This window comes from Pinus tabuliformis, chromosome Q, assembly GCF_031772625.1.
Source record: "Pinus tabuliformis cultivar Carrire ecotype Pingquan chromosome Q, CPIR1, whole genome shotgun sequence".
NCBI lineage: Eukaryota > Viridiplantae > Streptophyta > Pinopsida > Pinales > Pinaceae > Pinus > Pinus tabuliformis.
In genome coordinates this window covers 960,267,540-960,283,177 of record NC_142296.1, presented here as the reverse complement: position 1 = coordinate 960,283,177, position 15,638 = coordinate 960,267,540, and the positions used below count along the sequence as shown (strand labels likewise).

At 41.7% G+C, this 15,638-nt stretch overlaps 1 pseudogene; it reads left to right on the top strand.

Moving 5' to 3' along the window:
• Positions 1-4,275: 4,275 nt before the first annotated feature.
• LOC149222670 (heat shock protein 90-1 pseudogene) lies at positions 4,276-4,943 on the top strand (annotated as a pseudogene).
• The last annotated feature ends 10,695 nt before the right edge of the window (positions 4,944-15,638 follow it).

Sequence of the window (15,638 nt, the reverse complement as noted above, 5' to 3'; positions counted from 1 at the left end):
GAGCACGCTAATAAGTTTCCAAACAAAACCTAGGACTTCATTTAATATCATCGTAAAAAGAATTTGAAGGGATCCATATGATCTTACAATTTTCCTCTGAGGCATGCTTAATAACAAGTTCTTCAGCATAGGATCTGGTTTAAGATTCTCATATGGCAATCTTCCGTGAACAAAACTGTATAAGAAATGTTTGTTTCCAGTGAGTGAAACAGGATAGCGTGTAAGGCCAAAAGCAATCAATGGTATTCCAAACAGTCTAAACAATGAAAGTCAAATCACTAGCATTTTCTCTGATTTTGTCGAAAGTTGAAACGTTAGATAGCTGTAAATTTACCAACCAGAAGATGATACAAGATTTCTTAGATACCTGTGGTAATCGTCATAGTCAAATTCATAGCCCACTACCTGCGTAGAAAAAAGAATACTGTCAAAATATGCAAGGAATTCATGAACATGAAAGTTGAGAAAAAGGTTCTCAATCCAATTGCAATTCATAGCCATAACGTTGATCATAATTCCATATTTTAGAAATTGATATCGGTAGTAGTTATTAAATAAAGACATCTAGAACACCTTATATTTGCATTCATATATTATCATTAGCGGAGCAAGAAGAGAGTTCCTTGAGGCTTAAAGACCACAGATGAGAAACAGGGTTTTAGTCTCATGAATTTGCAAAAGGTATCCTGGCAGAGTAGTGGCCAGTAAAATCATAGAAAACCATGGAGTAATTATGGATAGTATGTCTCAAATGTTTTGCAGTCATTCCAGGAAGCAGGTTCTGATTGAAAGCAGCTCATAACCCCACTCTTAAGCTACTTGCAAACCGATGACACATAAGGGACCTCACTCTTAAGCTACTTGCTAACCAATGACACATAAGGGGGTTGTTGAATTCCTCAGTAATCAGCTACAGAAGACTCCCAATGCTAAAAAACAGTCATTTTAACCTTAAAAGTTGAAATACCATGTTGAATTACATGAAACAATAGGGATTGAATGCTTACCTTGAGTCCGGACATGATTGTCCCATAAGTTTTATACAACTCTCTTGCTCAAGTCAGGGACTCTGCTCTTTTCAACTCCCAGTTTTTGATTCACATAATCTGTCACACAACAACCGGATCACACACACAATTCAAACCTCAAAAGTTACCTCAATGGCTTAAGAGAAGTCTTAATTGCATCTACAACCCCAGTAGGGGTGGGGTGATCCAACTCTGTGTGTGCAACAATGCATTAGTTACAGACAATATATTGGGCATGTTGAATATGAACACTAAGCCCATAGTCCATCTGGGTCTGATCACCTTCAAGTTGCAAAGTTGGAGATGCATATAACAAGCTCACGTAAATTCCAAGAAATTATTCGGTGGCAATCTAAATATGCAACTCCAAGCTTTCCGGGTTGCATTTCAGACTCTGGTTTAGATTAAAATCTAAAGATTAACATTTCCTTAAAAAGAACACTGAAATTACACAATTTTTTAGGGGCAGATTAGCTACAAGATTACCTCTGATGTTGTTGGTGCATGCTGCAGCTAGTTCAGAGCTTAAGGGATATAATGTGTCATCCAGATCTAGAACAACGGATTGGAATAAGAAACGAATACATACAACTTTAGCTTAATACCATTGAAAAGGGAAAAACTTAAAAGCCAAAGAAAGAAGTGTGATGCTCACCAAACAGAAGGCAGTCAAATCGAGGGCCCTGCTCTGTCACGAGTCGATTCTCAGCCAGCACCATTATGGATGACTCTGCAATACATATACCAAAAAATTATCATCCCGATACACTAAAGTATATGCACATCAAAGGCATCAAAACAAGATAATTATGTTCCAATTATAAAACTCCGACAATTTCAGAAGAATCAAAGAAGATTGGCTCTAAAGAATACCAGATATGTTGAATATGGGGAGAAGAGCAAATGCAATAGGAAAGGAGGCAATGTATGTTGAAAGAAAAAAACAGGGACTCGCAGAATAAAATGTAATACACAGGGGCACAAACAAGCTAACGATGTTAATGAAATGAAGGGGGGAATTGAAGGAGAACATTGGGTGGCTTAAATATATCTCTGAATGGCTTAGATGAATTGTTGCGAATCTTCCGTATTGTAGTCATAGACTCGTGATCGACTTCGGTCCCCATCTTTTCACATTCATTTGTTGTCACTTTATTGGTGTGCAATTTGTCGAGGATTCCTCCCATTTTCAGGAAACTCAAATTTAAAAATAAACAAGAAGGTAAGCCACAACAAAAGGCATTATACTGTATAACCAATGAAAAATGGTAACCAACCAAAACTCACGTGGACGGTGAATAATACTTCAATCGTCTAACACAAAGATCAACGGTGAAAAACGGTGGAGAGTGGCAATCAGGGGAGTCTTTTCCAAAGGGAAACGCCTTACGGCGTAATGAACACTATCAGTATACCCGGTCAGGGTTTTTTTGTAGGTTTTTAAATCTGTTTGCAACAGTTCATAGATGACCATGGTCACTTTAAAGCATATGCCTATGAAATTTACAACATGTAATTTTATATGATAATGGAAATTATGATTTTTCTTCTCGGGAAAAAAAATATTTTTATTAAAATGCTTAATAATTATATATATATATATATATATATATATATATATATATATATATATATATATATATATATATATATATATATATTGGAAGTATAATGTTGTTAAGAGAAGGAAATTTATTATAATTTTGTGAATAAAATATAAAATAAGTTAATTTTTTTATATTTCAATGGATATTTAATATCACCTTCAAAGATTTAAAACTTTTCTATTTTGGAGAAATTTAAAAAATAAGAAGAGTCTAGTATTTGGGTGTACTATCTAAATAGACATGAACAAAAGGACAAAGAGTGCGTCTTCATGAGCACGATTAAGAATATTTACTTTCGTGAAGATCTCATTATTACCAAGCTGACAAGGCCCCTTGGCAACCAATATTTCCAACACTATAGAATATTTAATGCCCCTAAGAGTACCATTACGTTTTGGCCACCTGGATATGGGACCCATCAGGCCTTCGGTAATGTCAATCTCTCACATTTCACCGGGATGTCTAACGTTTGTTTTCCATTTTCGTCATGGTATACAATGATGATACACATATGCTACCATGCATGATGATACTAATTCGCGCCATAGCATACCGTGTTTTCAAATTAAGCATGGGACAACGAAATTTTGAAATATAGCTCCCTCCTTGATCAATCTTTGCCTCTCAAATCATATTTCAAAGCTTACAGAGACATCCAGGGTGTCGCTCTATGATCCAAGTGGATATTGGTGGCCAACCACGAATTCCACTTGGACCCCCACCATTGTTTCTTTCAGTTTTTCAGTTTCGTTAATTGTAGCACAATTTACTATTTTTAGCATTTTTTCGAGTCCTAAACTTTCGGATCTGTTTTGAGGCCCTAAATGACGTTTTTTTGGCAATCTACTGCCAGAGATATTGTTAAAAAATTGTCTTTTCCATCGTAGTCCTCGGAGAGATCTTTATAACGGGGTATCATGCATGTCAAACGGAGATAATATGACCAAGTCGCGACCTCAGGAAGTTGGTTGTCCAACTAACCCCAACGGGGCCCATAAACTCTTGGCGTTACATCTCCTCGGGTTAGGGTTTTGGTTGTTTAGGGTTTGTTCTTATTATTCAATAATAAAAAGGCCCTTAAGCCTCATTCTAACACAGTTCAGAGACATGTAGCCGCCACATCTCTTCTCAGAGATAAGCTACCATTGCCCGGGCTAGTCTTATTTCCATTCTGTTTGTAAGTATATTTCAGTATTTGATATTAATGAAATGAAGTGCTATTTCTATTGCATCTTTATATTTATGGTTATATCTGTAATTTGTTGCGAACCTGTTTAAATCTGGATCACTCTATGCTCTGAGATACAAATGAAAGCTAAGATTCCTACCATTGCTATAAATCTGATACGTGTCCAATTCCTCTCAGACAACAGTTAGATCTACACACTCTCAAAGTTGTGTATTAGCATTTGGGATTGGTCGAGTTTTTGATATATCTTATGGGGGATTTTTGTCTTTGTTCTTTAATACTTGTTTGGTTCCCTATTATGTTATACTTCATTGCAATTACGATTTCAATTCCAATGGTGGACATCAATGTAGAGAGTGGCGAGGTGGAGACCTTTGTTTTCAAGGCTCAAATTAATGAGTTGCTCAACCTTATCATCACCACTTTCTAAAACAATAGGGATATTTTCCTGAAGAGATTGAAGAGGAAGGGTTATGAAGTCATGTTTAAGGGGGATGTGATCGATGAGTATGTCATAGGGGAGCTCAAGGAATATGACGGGAAGAAGCTTGTTTCTACTTTAAAAGAAGGACAGAAGCTAGAGGAGACAGAGGAGGAGAAGCAAAAGAAGGAAAAAAAAGAAAGTTTCATTTGAAAGCCTATGCAAAGTGATGAAGGACATCTTGGGAGACAAGGTGGAGAAGGTAGTGGTCTCGGATCGTATTGTGGACTCTCCTTGTTGTCTCGTGATGGGCGAGTATGGGTGGACGACACACATGGAGAGAATAATGAAGGCCCGGGCCCTCCGCAACAACTCCATGTCGTCCTACATGTCCAACAAGAAAACGATGGAGATCAACCCAGAGAACGCCATCATGGAAGAGCTGAGGAAGAGAGTCGAGGTTGACAAGCATGACAAATCGGTTAAGGATCTGATGATGCTCTTGTATTAAACTGCTCTGCTTACCTCGGGTTTCAGCCCTGGAGGAGCCAAACACATTCGCTGCTAGAATTCACAGGATGCTCAAGATTTGCATAAGCATCAAGGATGATGCTTCCACCGAGATGGATGCAGACATACCGGTGTTGGAAGAGGATGCCTCTCTTCATGAGGAAAGCAAGACGGAGGAGGTCGATTGAGACTCCCTCAACTCTTACAAGAAAGAAATCAAGTATTTACATTTATGTTTTTTTATGAAAATTTCCAATGGGTGCTTTACAGACTTTGTCTTTTCAACATCCAGGACAGATCGGTGGAAACGAGAGTGTGAAACAAACATGAGCATATTAGCCTTATCCTTCACTGTGGGCTACCATACATGCCAAATAGAGAACTCGTTCAAAAACGAAAATGCAAGAGAAAAGAGAGCAAATAGGAAACTGGTTAGCCCCTCCTGTTGTGACCCCACCACATATGATAAAGTAACACCATAACAATTGAATGACAACATATTTTCCCATTGAAAATCAATAATAGTCAAGGAAAGGACCCAGATAGAGAAAATTCCCATAACGCTGAGACCACAAATGTCTTCAGAAGCCTTCGACACCTAGCAACATAAAAACCACTGAAAATCCATCAGAAGAACCCTGAATTGACCACGTATGAGGCCCTGCACGCATGGAAGATCCAACTCCCCAAGTTATAGAGTGTCGTGAGCACCAAGAGCAGGCAAGATCCTGGTGGCGGTGCAGTTTGCATCACGGCCAAATGAGAAAACCCTAGCTCTCTCCATCTTCCACAAACACAAAAAAATTCATTATAAACATTTAAAATAATTGTCATTTTTATTATAAAATTTATTTAGTTGGAAAATGTACTCAATTCCATGTTAATTTTATATTAATAACATTAAAAAAAACACATATATTTTGTAAAATTTATAAAATTTTATTTATAATGCATAAAAAGGGTCTAAAATATACATTACCTTTTAATAAAAATGATAAGGATTTTTATTTCTATTTTTTTATAAAAAATATTTAATATATTATATTTAGACAAACTCTATCCTACTTTTATTTTATATACTATATTTTCACATACCTTTAAATTTATCTCATTTAAAATTTATTATATAAAAATATTAAATATTTAATTTATAATTTTAATAGAATTTTTATTTATATTTTTTAAATGTAAAATATTGTTTTACATACTCTTTTCGTACACTCTCTTAAGTTTTTCATAAATATAAACTAACTTTGTGTGGGGTGGTGCTGATGAACCTCCACTACAAGCTATATGGCTTATCGCACCCTAAGAAGGTAAGAAATTAAATAAAATTCTTTAACATTTTAGCTTCACTCACTTAAAATGTCAAGTTGGTACTGTGAAAAATATTTTGAAAATTAGATCAAATTGAGTATAAGATGGGAAATTTGGAGAAAGTGATTTTCATCTTCAACCCTCTTTGGATAACACAAGTGACAAACTCTTTCATCCCATGGAATTTTGGGAATTGACCGATGCCGAGTTTAGCTATGACACTCATCAAAATTTATTCTCATCTTGAAAATCTTCATTTTTTTATTAACACTAGTCAATGCATAAAGGTAATTTTGGTTTATGAGATTGGGGTCAATTACCTGCTTATCATATTTATGTTTCACTTTTTCCTCTAGCTCTTTATTTCCCTATAATATCTCCTTAAATTTGGAAGTAATAATATTTTTAATATTATCCCAATTCTGCAAGATGATGTTGTGTTTTCTTCCTTAATAATCAAGCCAAGATAGGGCATAAATATGCCATCCTCGCTTGAGGTGATGGTGGGAGTTTTGGCTAAAGTTAAAAGCAAGTTTAGGATTTGCATCTATTGGGAACGGGTCCCCTAGGGGTCAATTTTGGGGTTAAAAACCCAAGTTTTGGGGTAGAAGGCCTGAAGTTTGTATAAAGAAATGTAAAGTCTTCGAATTTTTTGGTTGCAGAGTGCGAAGATATCTAAAGTCAAAAATGGTTTTCCGCCCTTATTCTAGATAGGTTGTGTCAGTTTTGGAGATCCGCCCTTGGTCCGCGGACCATGGGATTGTATAAAAAGGAAGTCAGTGGGGGGAGGTGAAGTAGAAGTACTTGAGGAGTTTGTAAAGAGCTAAGTGCGAGAGTCTTAGCGTAGGAAGAGGCTCTACAGCGGAGTGTGCAGAGGCCTAGGGTAGAATTCCGCAGCTGTGTGCGCGGACCCCAGCAGCTGTGTGCGCAGGGAAGATAGAGTCTGTATTGAGAATCCGAATCATCAATAAAGAGAAGTATTATGAAATTACTGTGTACTTTCCATCTGTGTGTGCGTTATTTTACTTTTGCTATGAATGATGCATTTATGCTATGTTGAATACTGGGGTTATGAATTAATGCTATATTGATGCGCGAATCTATGTATTTCACTCTGTCATATGAATGCAAGTAAGAATATATGTTATGCGAAGATAACCGTAATGCATGTTAAAGTTAACCAATACTTAAGCTAATTTGGGTAGACACAGAAGTAAGGATAATTACAGAGGCATGTAAGCACTTGATCTATCTATTTAGGGTCCGTGAAGGACGATCAGAGACTTCCACAGAGGCTCCAAGGATGAATAAGAGAAGTACATTGATAAGCCCTAAAGGGCTTATTGATCTGCACGAAGGCAGAGCGAAGGTCTAAAAACCAACATCACAACCATCTTAGGGTGCAGAAACTTGGTTCCTGCATCCCCCCATACTACTTCAAGTGAGACTTCAGTCCGCACTCTGTGGATTGATGCCGAAAGGTCCAGTAGTGTAGGGATTTTCTTGGCTGCTTAACGCTGAACCTGGGTCAGGGCCCACCAAGCCAACAAATGGTTCCATTGCCGGCCCATCAAGCCAACTTGGAAACAGAGCTTTGCCATGGCACTGAAGAATGGGACATCTTACACCAGGGGTTTATAATGACGTTCAGCTTTGAGGATGGGTTTGACTGTATTGATGTGACGCTACAAGAGGTTAAAGCAACAATCTTTAGGATACCGTAGGATCCTTTGGACCTGATTCAACCTGATTGGACTACCCAGCTGAACCACGCGCTGGAATGCTATAATGTGACTGCTGAAGAAGAAGATGAGGATCCCAGAAAGATTAATATTCCAGAAACTGAGGGTCACCGTGAGGTTGAAGGACCACAGATAGAGAATCTAGACATAACCGCGCCACTAAAAACTAGACAGGTCAACATTGGCATAGAGGCAGAGCCAAAATTTGTGAAGATTGGGGACTATTGGGATGAGGCAACAATATATAAGGTCTCTAAGCTCCTTCGCGAATATCCGAATTTGTTCCCCACAAAATTTTCTGATCTGAAGGGAATAATAGGAGACCTGGGTGTCATGAAGATCACCCTGGAACTAGATGCGAAACCTGTGAAAAAAATACCTTACCGCCTTAATCCGAAGTATAAGGAAAGAGTCCACACTGAGTTAGATAAGATGCTTGTGACAGGTATTATTGAGCCGGTAGAAGAATCTGATTGGGTAAGCCCAATAGTGGTTCAGGAAAATAAATAGAAAGAAGAAATAAGGATATGCGTGGATCTCCAGAAATTGAATGACGCTTGTGTGCATGATCCTTTCCCAACCCTGTTCACTGACGAGGTCTTGGATAATGTAGGCGGCCAAGAAGCATACTCTTTCACTGATGAGTTCTCTGGGTACCATCAGATCAAAATCGCACCTGAGGATAAAAGCAAGACGACCTTCGTGACTGAATGGGGATGTTTTCTGTACACTATAATGCCTTTTGCGTTGAAGAACGCACTAGTAATCTATTCACACGTAGTCATTGCGACATTCAAAGACTTCATTGATAAATTTATGGAGGTATACTTTGATGATTGGACAGTGTTTGGACTGGTTAAGTGCCATGTGGCAAGTCTGCGTTTGATGCTAGATACATGTCGAAGATACTAGATCGCGCTCAATATAAAGAAGTGTTTGTTTGTGTCCCTTTTGGGATCCTGCTGGGTCATGTGGTATGCAGACAAGGATTGATGGTAGACCCCATGAATATCACGGTGATAATCAACTTGGAGGCACCGAGGAATGTGAAACAGCTGTGCGCAACTCTAGGGCATACTGGATACTATAGGAAGTTCATCAAGAGCTATGCCCAGATCACCGCGCCTATGGAGAAATTGTTGAAAAAGGATGCTATGTTCTGTTGGAATGATGAATGTCAGAAGAGCTTGGATGTGCTGAAAGAGAAAATGGTCACTGCGCCGATCCTAGTCTTCCCGGACTGGAAGAAGGAATTTCATGTGCATGTGGATGCATCATGTATTGTGCTAGGGGTCGTGCTGACACAGGCCGGTGAGGGAGAACTAGATCACCCTATAGTGTTCGCAAGTAGGAAGCTATCTAAAGCAGAGAAAAATTATTCCATGACAGAGCATGAAGGATTAGCTATGGTGTACGTGCTCCAGAAGTTCAGGCACTATTTGTTGGGCAGACACTTTAAGATGTATACGGATCATTCCGCGTTGAAGTACCTGGTCAACAAGCCTGTGTTGGGGGGGGGGGAATATGTAGGTGGCTGTTGTTGTTCCAGGAGTACGACTTTGAAGTTATTGTGAAGCCAGGATGACTGAACGCGGGACCTGATCATCTGTCACACATTGAAATGGGAGAGGAACCTACTAATTTGGAGGAAGGGATGCCTGACGCATAGCTCTTTGCGGTACGCGTCGTGGATAGTCACTTTGAAGATATCATCCACTTCCTGATAACATGATTGGCTCTAGAAGGTTATACAAGTCAATAGAAGAAGGCACTAGTAGTGCGTGCGATAGACTTTTCAATCATTATAAGGACTTGTACAAAATGCAGTTAGACAAAATATTGCGACGTTATGTGCCTGACTTTAAACGAAGCAGCATCCTCGCTGAGGCTCATGGATGAGCTGCAGGAGGACATTATGCAAGGAAAGAAACAACACAGAAGGTTCTACGTGCTGGGTTGTGGTGGCCAACCCTGCATAAGGATTCAAAAGCATATTGTAGGGCATGTGACGCATGTCAAAGGACTGGCAAGCCATCGTGGAAGGATGAACTACCTTTGATGTTGCAGGTGACATACAACCATTCGAGAAATGGGTGATTGACTATATGGGTCCAATTCAACCTGAAGGAAAGAAGATGGGTGCACAGTACATCATCACCGCGACTGAGTACTTGACCAGGTGGGCGGAGGCACAACCTGTGAAGGATTGTACTTTGAATATGTGTTGACAAGATTTGGCTGTCCAAAGATCTTGATGAGCGATCCCTGTATGCACTTTCTTAACGAAACAATCAGTGCGTTGCCAGAGCAATTTCAGGTGTATCATCAAAAAAGTACACCTTATCATCCACAGGCTAATGGGACAGTGGAAGCATTCAATAAGATACTGGAGAGTGCACTGACGAAGGTTTGCAATGCTTAGAGAAATGACTGGGATGTGCGTGTACCCATAGTGCTATGGGCCTATAGAACGAATTGCAAGAAGTTGACTGGGAAAACGCCTTTCAGACTCGTGTATGGCATAGAAGAAATGATGCCAATGGAATACATTGTACCTAGTCTGCGCATAGCGGCACTCATAGGAATGGCGGACTGCGGAGCCGAGGATGAGAGGCTCACGCAGCTGGCAGAGCTTGAGGAAGACATATTTCTAGCTGGATTTCATCAACAAGTTCAAAAGGAGCGCGAAAAGGCATGGGACGATCGACACATCAAACTATGCACCTTCAAGGTAAATGATCTGGTCTTGTTATATGACAATAAATTTGATAAATTTCCAAGGAAATTTAGAATGCACTGGCTAGGGCCATATGTCATCAAGGAGATTACCAATGGTGGAGCAGTTCAGCTGGTTAAATTGAATGGAGAACCCTTCCCAGGGAAGGTGAATGGAAGCCGATTGAAGCCATACACCGGTGATCCAGCTAAGTGACTATATGAGGGAAGCATAGCCTTAGTGCTCTAGGAAGCGTAGGACTATAAACTACACTACTCAGGTTGGAGAGTTGCTCGATTGGGGAACTGCACGGAACAATGTCACAGAGCCCGCAGAAGCACGCAGCTACCAAATGAAAAATAGTGCGGGATAGACAGAAAGTGACCGTTAAAGTCACTGTTCATGATTTGATGATGAAAAAATGGCCAAAGGGAGCGGGGGGTTGGAATTTAAGTTAGAATTTATGGACCAGATCTTTGAAAATCTGCCACCAATCTAGCATTAATGAACCGATTTTGGGGGGAACGGTCAGATTTGAATTTGAAAGTGCCTATAAATTACAGGTGGCTGCCCAGCGAAAAACACTTGGCATTTTGAGAATTGAGTTGTTGAGCTCTCAAGTGCACATGAACCATGAAACCTTTGAAGTTTTTCTAGCAAGTTTCGTATTTGAGACATTGCCACAGGCGACACAGGAGTTGTTGCATAGCATCATGTCAATGCCCACAAAAGCTATGAGCGCTAAAGTAGTGACAGCCGAGGGAGTTGTTCTAGAGGTGGCTATGGCAGCAGAGGGAGCTACCTCGGAAGTTGCGCCTGCGGAAGTGCCTAAATCCCCCAGGACACCCCGGCCAAGGCCTATGCCGACCCAGGAGGGGCCAAAACCGAAGAAGGACAAGCAGAAAATTCCACCACGGTGTGTGCATCACCTAGGAGGCACCCACAGTCGGGAAAACCCACCGTGCAAGAAAAGGCCAAAATGATTGACCTAGAGCCAGAAGAAGAGGTTGAAGAAATCCCCATGGATGATGAGGATATTGCAGTGGAAACGAAGGCTGTTGAAATTGAGGGGTCGGACCCCATATCTAAGCTTCCTGAATACATTCCTCCACGCAGGGGCAAGATGAAGGTGCCCAAAGATATTGATGAGAGTAAAGTCACCCTGCACACACCTCTCCTGCCGGACCAAATCGTCTTTGAGGGACTGCGCTTGGGATGTGTCCCCATGTTGAAGTTGGAGGAATGGGACTTAGCAGACTTGGAGTGCTTCCCTCATTTAGCGACAGACCAACTTATGCACCGGGTCTTCCACAACAATACTAGAGTAACCATGATGGAGCCGAGGAAGTGGCTGAAAGACGTGGACAAGGCAGGCCCGCTAAACCTGCTATGGGTGCCACATTACAACCATGCACCTATCATGCTGGTAGTGATCAAGCAGCTGATGTGCTTGGTGCATGATGGGTGTCTGTGGCTGGAGGAGCCGATACCCATCATGGACATGCTGATCCATAGGATCACGCGGCTTCCATACACAGGAGAAAATCCAGCCATGGCATTTGGCGGAAAGGCTGACGAGCATGCGCTTGCCGAGGTGATGAAGGAAAAATTCAAGCTAGTAAAGAAGCCACACGGCTACGCCATTTCAAGCATATGTGACCCTACGGTCAAAGTGGTGACACAAATCTTAGCAGGGAAGGTGATGCGAAGTTTTGTGCAGATGAAGTGCCGACACTAGTGATAACTTTGGTGGCCCAGTGTGCGGTGGGAGTCTAATTTAACTGGGCATGCTACCTCTGCGGTGAGTTCCTTGCGAACTGCCGCGAGGCACAAGATCACAGTCAGACCTTTCACTATGCATGGATATTGCTGTCCATAATGTTGGTTGCGTGGGAGCTCCCTGAAGATGGCTAGTTCCCTTCGGTCGTGCCAGACCTACCAGAGGCAATGAAGTTCGCTTCATTGTGGGCAACGAAGGACCCTCAACGAATAAAGGACAAAAAGATCTTCTGGATCTTGATGGAAATGAGCATACATATGGCCATCAACCGCAAGCTACGGTTGACACCTACAAATTTTGAGAAGTTATAGGAAGACGTGGAATTCAAGGCCAAATTCCACCATGTGTCAATATGGGTGTGGAAGGTTCCTGAGAAGAAATGGCACGACCTACCATACTTGGTCAACGATGATGCAATTGCAGCAGTCCTCGACTGCTAACCGGCAGATTGGCGCAATGCCACAGACTCGACGACGGGGTCTAGCAAGACTGCCGCGTAGCAGAAGAAGGAAGAAGCCAAGCTGAAGATGGAACAACTGGCCGCAAAGAGGAGGAAGGAGGCTGATGACAAGGCCAAGGCAGAGCATGCTGCTGCATAGCAGTCAGGTGGATAGGCAGGAGAAGAAGAGCACGACTCTGACCGGAGTCAAAAGTCACCTTCCCTGGAGACCGAGGAAGAAGATGGTCAGACAGAGCAAGGAGGAGTGGACCTCTAGACGACTCTGTTTCACACCAAGCACACCAGAGATCTAGAGAAAGTAGGGCTGTGGAAGAAATCCAAGGCTAGCAAGACGTCTCTAGACTCGATCACCCTAACAAAGGGGGACTTAAACGACATAGGTGATACTATACGGGATGCCACTGTAGAATTGTTGCAATAGTTCGAGCAGCAACAACAGAAAATGTTGGGAACTATACAGACAGGTCTGCACGAGCTATAGATCCATGCATCACATATATAGACCAGCGAGACGTCAACCAGCTTGGTGCTCGAGACTTCAAAAGCCACAGGGATGCTACGTTGAAGGGATCGCTGAGCAATAGTGTTGCCTGATGGAGCACTAACAACAGAGATTGAAGCTGACAGACCGCTGTCAGCGCACTCAAGAGAGTTGGACTCAACCTGGCTGTGCTTCTGAATGAGGTGCTTTACCTTTTGTAGGACGATGTGATTGCAAAACTTCAAGCCTATGAACATCGTGCGTTATAGGTGATCAGCGAACAAAAGGTCAACAACGCCCAGCTAACTATGCAGATAGACTCCACCCTTAACCTTTTGAAAGACATTACATACAAGAACTAGCGCATTACCACCATCGTAATTGAGGCGTGCAGGACTGTCCCGGAGTTGGGCATTCTCGAGGCTGAGCCAATCGATGTGAGGGTTCAGAAGCTCACTGTTGGAGTGTGAGATGCATGAACTGAATTGGCAAAGGTTCAGCTGGAGATGAACCTAAAAATTGCAGAATTGTAGTTGAAGGCCTAACCTTTGACTCCACCAAAGATCAAAAACCAGTGCGAGACCACTATGAAAGACGCGGTAGCAACAGTGGAGAGCGTAGTAAAGCACTGTACCATGCTATTCAAGTAGTTGCTCGAGGTAGTCACTTGCCTGCAAGAAGATCCTATGGTGCAGCAACTGGAAATAGAAGCACGAGAGCTGCAACAACGCTACAACGAAGACAGTGCACACTGTCGCCATCACACAGAGGTTAGCTAAGCTGCAGGAGGCCAAGGCGTTGAAAGAGCAGGTAGATGCAGCTCAACACAAGGAATCTGTGCTGAAGGATCACTTGAAGCCTTGGTTGGATGAGGCATACTTGATCACGACCACTATTGAAGGCAAGCTGGCTAGTCTACAGGAGACTCAACAGAAGATTAAGTTTGACAGCGCAGGGCCAGTGACAAAGCAGTTGGTTGAGGAGATGAAGTAGGCGCAACATAGTGTGCCACCGAGGTAGCAGTTGTCCAAGTCGAGCTGGGAGGTCTTCGCGACAAGATCTCCACACTAGCCGAGTGACTCAAGGGCGAGTCACCATGTTTGTGTTGGGGGCCTGTTGGGAATGGGTCCCTTGGGGGTCAATTTTGGGGTTAAAAACCCAAGTTTTGGGGCAGAAGGCCCAAAGTTTGTATAAATAAATGTAAAGTCTCCACATTTTGTGGTCGGAGCATGAAGATATCTAAAGTCAAAAAGGGTTTTCCGCCCTTAGTCTAGATAGGTTGTGTCAGTTTTGGAGATCCACCCTTGGTCCGCAGACCATGGGATTGTATAAAAAGAAAGTAAAGTGGGGGGGGGGGGGGGGGAGTAGAAGTACTTGAGGAGTCTGTAAAGAGCTAAGAGTGAGAGTCTTAGCGTAGGAATAGGCTCTACAACTGAGTGCACAGAAGGATAGGGCAAAGGTCCGCAGCTGAGTGCGCGGACCCCTGTAGCTGTGTGCGCAGGGAAGATAGAGTCTGTATTGAGAATCCGAATCATCAATAAAGAGAAGTATTATGAAATTACAGTGTACTTTCCATCTGTGCGTGCGTTATTTTAATTCTTCTATGAATGATGCATTTATGCTATGTTGAATACTGGGGTTACGAATTAATGCTATATTGATGCGCGAATCTATGTAGTTCACTCTGTCATATGAACGCAAGTAAGAATATATGTTACATGAAGATAACCATAATGCATGTTAAAGTTAACCAATACTTAAGCTAATCTGGGTAGACACAGAAGTAAGGATAATTACAAAGGCACGTAAACACTTGTTATATCTAGTTAGGGTCTGCGAAGGATGATCGGAGACTTCCACAGAGGCTCCAAGGACGAATAAGAGAAGTACATTGATAAGCCCTAAAAGGCTTATCGGTCTGCGCAAAGGCAGAGTGAAGGTCTAAAAAGCGGCATCACAACCATCTCAGGGTGCGGAAACTTGGTTCCTGCATCCCCCCATATTGCTTCAGGTGAGACTTTAGTCCGCGCTCCGCGGATTAATGCTGAAAGGGCCAGTAGTGTAGGGATTTTGTTGGCTCCTTAACGCTGAACCCGGGTCAGGGCCCATCAAGCCAACATCATCCATATCGTATAACATATTCTTATACATAAAATGCCTACTCATGGCCATGCTTTATGTGGGGAGAATATTTCTTGTTCTAAAGTTTATCTTGTAAGGGCCTTTGTTTCATTTCAAAAGAAAAAAAAAGGTTCGGGCCATCGACCCACACAAACCTTAGGCCATGTATTATGTCAATGCTCATTAAATAAACCCTAGTCACTATATAGTGAAATTAATTACATTACAATTATGTTAACCTTTGACACATAGCAAAAAGAAATATG